At 41.5% G+C, this 7,717-nt stretch overlaps 1 protein-coding gene across 2 annotated transcripts in view; it reads right to left on the reverse strand.

Moving 5' to 3' along the window:
* Positions 1-5,949: 5,949 nt before the first annotated feature.
* The window catches only part of Nmu (neuromedin U), a 28,035-nt gene continuing 26,267 nt past the window's right edge, over positions 5,950-7,717 (reverse strand). For both annotated transcript variants that reach the window (XM_050150163.1, XM_050150162.1), the window contains one exon: positions 5,950-6,110. The gene's annotated coding sequence lies outside the window, so the exon portion shown is untranslated. The remainder of the gene's footprint in view (positions 6,111-7,717) is intronic.

Genomic DNA, 7,717 nt, shown 5'->3' on the forward strand with positions numbered 1-7,717 from the left:
GTAGCTTTTGGTTCCTGTCCTGGAACTAGCTCTTCTAGACCAGGCTGGCCTCGAACTCACAGAGATCCGCCTGCCTCTGCTTCCGAGTGCTGGGATTAAAGGCGCGCGCCACCACCGCCCGGCTCATTACTCTTCTTTAACTAATTGTATACCTTTCCCTCTTAATGAAGGCAAGCATTTATTTCCAAGCTTTAAACCCAGGTAACAGTCCATGTTTCCAAGCAGAAACATGGGATATTTGGATACTTCCACTTTCCGTCTTAAACACTTCCCGGCAGCGTTTTATTTTTTTTATTTTTATTTTTGTTTTTATTTTCGAGACAGGGTTTCTCTGTGGCTTTGGAGCCTGTCCTGGAACTAGCTCGGTAGACCAGGCTGGTCTCGAACTCACAGAGATCCGCCTGGCTCTGCCTCCCGAGTGCTGGGATTAAAGGTGTGCGCCACCGTCACCCGGCTCGGCAGCGTTTTATACTTCTGTTCATGTACGTCTTCGGCCTCATTGGTTTATCCTTTGTGTTATGATAAACGGAAGTTTTTTATTGTTAGTACATAGACACGTCTTTATAAAAATTTTATGGTCTTCAACTACTTCCTGTAGACATTTTCAGAATACAATAAGCGCAATTGTTTCATAACTGGCTTCTGTCCATCCTAACACTGGAACTCTCTGCAGCGTCTTCCACTGGTTCAGGATTGCGCTGCCCTTGTTCTTTGTGAGTTCTACACTGTTGCTTGGCTTCTGCTTGCTCTCTTGGAAATTTCATTAGTGACAATTTGTTAAGACCAAACACAATAAAGGAAGGTTGGATTCCTGACCACTAAGCATCGAGGTGGCCTTCCCTGAATTTCCCTAGGCAGTGGTCCTACTCACCCTCCTGGTTGTCTCCCACCCTTGGGCATACCATACTCTTCAGTTCTTAGTCACTGTGCAATTGTACCCAAGAACAAAATGCAAATTTTATCCCTTTCATGCTAAAACTGGCTTTGGAGATTGCAAAAACAGGATGGGTGTGGATTTACTGCTCCAACACACACACACGTGTCTGAGTTCACAGCACGGAGGAACTTCTGGAGTAGTATAGACAAACACACAGTTGTTAATATGTATACTGCAATAGGGAATGAGTAAATACCAAGCAGTGGTCTGAAACGCAAGTTTGCTTACTATCTTTAGCTGAAACAGAGAAAGATGACAGGGAGGCGAGTTCTAGGGGAGGCTACAAAGCAGGGGGACTTGGTTCACCCCTGTCTATGCCGGGATCCTCTTTACAGGTAACATCCCGTTGTGAATTAGAATCAGCTTTCTGCTACACACAGAGACTGAGACCGCAAGTTGGAGATTTCTTTTTGGATGTCAATTTCTCTTTCAAAAGAATGATTTCTCTGTTTTCAGAGCTTCTCTTGTATTTGCTCAAAATACTTCTCATGCCTGAGAGGTTTGGGGTGAAAGCCTCTGGTCTCCTACCATCATGTAAGACCTCCTATTCTAGGTCCTAGGCACCTTGAAATTCTCCTGGTTTCCATCTTCCTCGCACGTCACCTCTCCGACACTCTCAGGGTTCCCTTGATTCTCTTAGAAGACGCTCTAGAAGTTTCGTCTGCAGTTCCCACTCCAGACGTTTCTATTTTTATTCAGTAGGAGAACTGGACTGGGTACTGTAGCCAGATGTTACTACCAGTTCTAGTCATTATATTTTTCTTGAAATTTTGTTCTCTGTCTCTGTCTGTCTGTCTGTCAGCTGTGTGGATCACATGTCCCATGACATACATGTGGAGTACATTATCTTTCCGTGGGTCTTAGGATCTCACTCAGGTCATGAGACCTGCATCATTGAGGTTGGGCAGCAAAGCGCTTTTTATCCATGGAGCCATATCATGTTTATAGAACACTTTCTGTACCTCACAGTCCCTTGGTGTTTTCTTTCCTTTAGCATTGCAAAACTTCTTAAAATAGATGACTGGAAAGAAGAGGAACCGTAGCCAATTCTTGGCTGTTGCATTGGGTATTTCTTTGGCTTTCTCTGCTTGAGTTACCTACAAGCTGTGTGTTGTTGATTTCAAAGAACAGTCCTTATACACTGAGCTGAACTGACTTGAGTTTTTCTTGATAAAACATTCTTCCCAAGAGACACAATACTATATTCTTATATATTCAGTCAAACTTCTCAATTGTTCTTATTTAACTCATCTAGGACTTCGTTGCAATGTTACTTAATATAACTGTTTGACTGTGCCCTTCCCGTCACTTTGACAATTATATATGAAATATTATCTAACAGAAATAGGGGACACAATCTCGTTCCACAAATGGTAATAGTGTTTTGCCATGGTGTGGTTACCTTTAATATTCTCTCAGATATGCTCTTACGGGACAGGTCCGTGTTTAAAGCCCAAGAACTGGCTGTTGAATACATCAGTGGAAAACAATAGTAAGGGAAAAGAGAGGTCAATGTGTTGCTGTTTTCTGTTGGTTTCACTTCAGCAGAATTCCTGAAAAGCCAATGCTGTAGAGTAGGACAGAAAGCAGAGCGGGACAGACTGTAGAATGGGACAGACAGACTGCAGAGCGGGACAGACTGCAGAATGGGACAGACAGACTGCAGAGAGGGACAGACTGCAGAGCTGGACTGAAAGGCAGTAGACAGTAGAGCAGAACAGACTGCAGAGCCAGGCTAATAGTACAAATACACTTGCTAATAACTGTCTAACGTGAGCGAACTTGATTACACACGAATTATGCTTAAAATAGCTTAATAAATTGTATGTTCCACAAAACTGCCCAAAGTAAGTATGGTAAACCAAACAAAAAAAAATCCCAATGCACTTCACAAGGGAGCATGTAAGGGAAGGCTTTCTTACATCGGAAAGTGCAGATTTTACTCTGAGAAAGGAGAAAAGGGAAGGAGCAAAGGAGGGAAGGAGAAAACAAAGGTGGATGCTCTTTAACTAAATTAAAATTTTATTATCAAGAACTCACAAATAAAAAACACCACCTTGTGAAATTACCAAGACCCAAAGTCTTGAAATGTATAGCTGTAATTTAACTTTTTCTATTTACAAAAATTTAAATGTCTGTGTGTGTGTGTGTGTGTGTGTGTGTGTGTGAGAGAGAGAGAGAGAGAGAGAGAGAGAGAGAGAGAGAGAGAGAGAGAGAGAGAGAGAGAGAAGACAGCAGTTGGGTCTCACTTCCCACCGTGTGGATCCCAGGGATCGAACTCGGGTTTTCAGGCTTGGCAGCAAGCACCTTAATCCACTGAGCCATTTTACAGGCCAATAGGTGCACTCCCTGCCTCCTTCTAAAAGAAAGTAAACAAGAGAGGATAGTTAAACCGAATCCACTTGGGCCAACGCTACTCCTTAACTCAAAAATATCATAGCATTTGGATTTCCGGGACTCAGAGGTAAAAGGCAATTCTGAAAATTGAGTGTCTCCTTCAGCCTCACATGGGAGTCATGAATATCGAAAACTGGTGTTCTCTTAAAACTAGACAGGAGATGCACAAAACAGTACTTAATAGAACCTAACTCCGGGGAGGGCCCACACCACTCCATTCCCGCCTGTCAGCTTGGAACTAGCCGGCTTATTCCACTCAGGGCTCCAAGGTCACCCACAGACCTGACCCTCACCTGCATGATGTTCTTTTATGCCCCTCACTAGGGCGCAAGGTCTCGGACTTCCTCCAGACTGGCATAGGGAGCCAGCCTGCTCTGGCTAGCGGTTTCTAACGCCCCGGGGGCGGGGCGAGGGTAACAGAACCTACTGCGCATGTGCAACGGTAAGCTCAGTTGCCAGGCAACACAGAGGCCCAGGGCCCAGGTGTGTGGACCCTGATGCATCAGGTCTACCAGGAGGGGGCTCTAGCTCGAGCAGTGGGGCGCCTGTTGGTGACGTGGTGTTCGTATTGCTATTCATTCCAACCTCCACCCCTGCCTTGTCCACTGCTCCTCAAGGTTGAATCCAGTATTCATGGAGGAAAAAAAAAATTTCTTGGGTGGTGAACCCTTCCGAGGGGTTCTTAAACTGGGCCCATCATCTGTTTGAAGATAAATTTTAAGGACTATTTTGGCACTTTCCGTAAGTTGTGAGTTTAATTTTTTGTGTCTGTCTTTTTAAATTTATTTTTAAACTTGGACCAAAATTTTCCCTCAGATTATCAATGAGACTCTAAGTTCCCCTGACACCACAAGCCCGTGGGTAGACGAGGAAGGAGCATGGAAGCTGGGGGATCGACCCGGGCTACATATTGTCTCAAAACAAAATCAAAACAGAACAAAAATCACTAGAAAAAAGGACCCCACTCCCTTTAGAAGCTCTGGTTTAGGTAGGAGACATAAACTGTTTACATTAAGGAAAGGAGTTTTTTTTTTTTTGTTTTATTTTGTTTTTGGTTCTTTTGAGACAGGGTTTCTCTGTAGCTTTGGTGCCTGTCCTGGAACTAGCTCGTGTAGACTAGGCTGGTCTCAAACTCACAGAGATCTGCCTGACTCTGCCTCCCAAGTGCTGGGATTAAAGGCATATGCCACCACACAAGTTTATGCACATGGTCCCAGAGATATACTCAAGAGAATTTTTTTTAAGCAAAAAAATGTACTTAGTGACACAATTTTAAACTTGAGTTCATCAGCGGAGCCATTCACCTACAGTGGTCAGTGTAGATAATTAATATAGATTCTACTGGCTTCTACACCCCAAGCACCCTCTAGGGTTTGTGTATGACACACTGGTAAGCAGAAACATTAATAACCTGTCCTGGTATTTCTGCTTTTCCCTCTTCCTCACTTTTACGTGAAGCTCCTTAAAATACACAAGCAATTCATGTCTATCCGGACTTTTAAGGGACCCTCCGACTGAATATTCAAGCCCCCCTCTCTTATTTTGACCAAAAAGGTAGGGGGAGGGCCTAAAAACACAAAATAGTAGATATTTTTTTCTCATATGCAATATATGGATATAGATATGAAAATAGAAGAGGGATTTGGGGGGGCAGGCAGTAGGGAACCAAGAAGGGTAGCAAGAACAGTGTGTGGGGGTAAATATGAACAAGAACAACTATAAATATGTATAAAATACCATGAGATATGATGTATGTTAACTAAAGAAATTATTCTAAAATCCAATTAATAGAACTACCGTGTACAGGCAGCTAATACCGCCCCATGCAACACGGCTTTAGAGTAGAGGACCCTCACTGCGCTAAGGCTCACCCTGCCAAGGCAATATGTTTTAAAGGAAGAATGTGATTTTTTTCTCTCAGTTTCCTCTTAAGTTATGTCTTCCCTAGCTCTTGGTAGGAAGAATAATCCAGGAGCTTTCTTCATGAAACATGTTATTGAAATTCCGCAGGTATGGTTATCATCAACTCCTGGAAAAGATGTTTTTTTTCCTGGTAATGAACAAGGTTGGATGTCCTCCACTGGTTACAAGGGGAAACAATCTCAGAGAAACTAATCACTGCCACTTGGCCAGGGAAAGCCTTCTGATACATTTGTAGCAATCTGAAATCTACTTTGTAATATAGAAATCATAGCTAGAATGATTTAGAACTAAGTCACAGCTCGAGTGGTTCCCACTGGTACTCTAACAAAGCTAGGCTCTATTTTGTTCTTGTTTCATTTGTTTGTTTTTTTAGATAGAGGCTTGCTGCATAGCCCAGGCTAGCCTTGGACTTGCCTCTGTCCCGCCTTAGCATCGCAAATGCTGCAATTACAGACATGGACCATCATGACAATCTGCAGTCAGAGCTGATGACCATCACGGACCTAATCTAAATTGGAAAACCTAAAATTGTTCAGCCAGCTTTCTATGAGTGAGTGTCTTACGTCAACACCTAAAATGTTTGCGTGTCAACACTATCGAGAGCTACAGGACCTACGGAGCTTCTTTAAGAGCGGCTTTGCTGTGCACGATTAATCATTGCAACATTCCATGAAAGGTTTTTAAGATGCTGCTTTATTTTCAACAAATCAAACATTTATAATCTCAACTGTCACGGAGAATGTTACAAAGCGGGGGTTTGCAACAGTAAATTTAGGAGGAATCATTTTTTAAAACAGAATGTAAGTATATTATATATCTTATCGCACTGTTTCGATGGAAAATCAGTCGACATCTGTAAAAAGAAAAAAATGAATTAGATTCACATATATGTGAGGTGAGGAATATGTACATATCATGCTTATACAGGCATTTCTATGAATATTTTGTTATAGTATAATAACATTGGAAATTGAGATATTTCCCAACTGTTCTTCAGCCTCCCTCTCTCTCTCTGTATTTCTTCAATTTATCACCTAATCACTCTCTAATGGCACTTTTATTCTACACATATGTGTGCCTAATAGTTATAATATTTAATAATATATTTAACAATGCGAAAGTAGTTTACTAGAGCTTATTAGTGCCAATAAGAATTACAAATATGTCAAGTTTTCCCCACATCCGCCTTAGACCATGGCGCAGTTCATCTGTCAGCTCACGGAGAAGCCCCTGGCACTGTTGAATGCTGCTGTGACCTAATCCAAGCCTCAGCCAGCCACATTTTGGCTCGGTACCAAGGATAAGTTGGTCTCCAACTCCTGCTAAGCTTCTTAGAACTCTTCAGATGGTGAAGAAATATCCCAAGTGCTGAAACTGAGGGTTTCCAAGAACTCACAGCTAAGGAAGCCATGCTGAACGGCTCTGTGGCCACTGAGGGGGATCTTCAGCAAATGTGACGTTATTGGCTGTTGTAGCTGGCAATTGGCCTTTTATATCTGATTTTGTTTAAGCTCTCATTTGCATGTTCTCGGACCACATGTGATGAGAATGATATCTTCAATAAAATAAGATCTATCAAAAAAGATTTTCTTGTTGGTTTACTCATCTATCTGCCATGATGTCATTCACATTTTATACTTATTTTCTTACTAAATGTTATCAGAATAAAGCAAGAGATTAGGTAGTCAGACGACAAAAGCAAGAGGGGAAATGACTGTTGAATTACTATTTTATTTGTAAATAAAATTGTGAGCAAAATAGATCAAGTAGACCCTAACAGAGGGAAAGGGCATAAAATTGCATTTTCTGAAATTCAGAGCAAAGTTCATACTAAATTGATCAGATTCTACCTCCCCCTGTGACTGTGTGAAAAAGGTTCTGGTGACTTTAACTCCTCTATTTGTTTTGATCTCTAGCTTTTCGTTTCTGTTTTTGTATATTTATAGTTTTGTCTTTCCTAACATAAGCTGGTGAAATAACTTATTTTTCTTCAAAGATCCAGATTTTTTGCTTTAAGGAATTTCTGCTTTGCTCATTTTCATTTTTAAACAATTTCTCTCTCTCTCTCTCTCTCTCTCTCTCTCTCTCTGTCTATCTGTCTGTCTGACTCTGTCTCTGTCTGTCTCTCTCTCTCTCTCTCTCTCTGTGTATGTGTGTAGGTATGGGTGTCTACTGATCAAATTGGGAGCTTTGTATATGCATGCTAGGCAAATACACTGCAAGCACTACACTGCAGCTAAACTAACCCTCCACAAAATAAAAAAAAAAAGGGCCTGGTGAGCATGAATCTGAAGAGTGGAAGAGGCATGGGAGGAATTGGAGGGAGGAGAGGGAAGGAGAGAATCATATACTACAGTATTCATATATGACATTCTCAAAAACTAAATTATATATATATATTTAAAAAAAGAAAAAAGTTTTTAGGACTTATTTTTAAGTTCACATGTTTTCAAAGTGTGG

Source organism: Alexandromys fortis, unplaced genomic scaffold, assembly GCF_014885135.2.
Source record: "Alexandromys fortis isolate MF-2015 unplaced genomic scaffold, M_Fortis_MF-2015_v1.1 scaffold_0, whole genome shotgun sequence".
Classification (NCBI taxonomy): domain Eukaryota; kingdom Metazoa; phylum Chordata; class Mammalia; order Rodentia; family Cricetidae; genus Alexandromys; species Alexandromys fortis.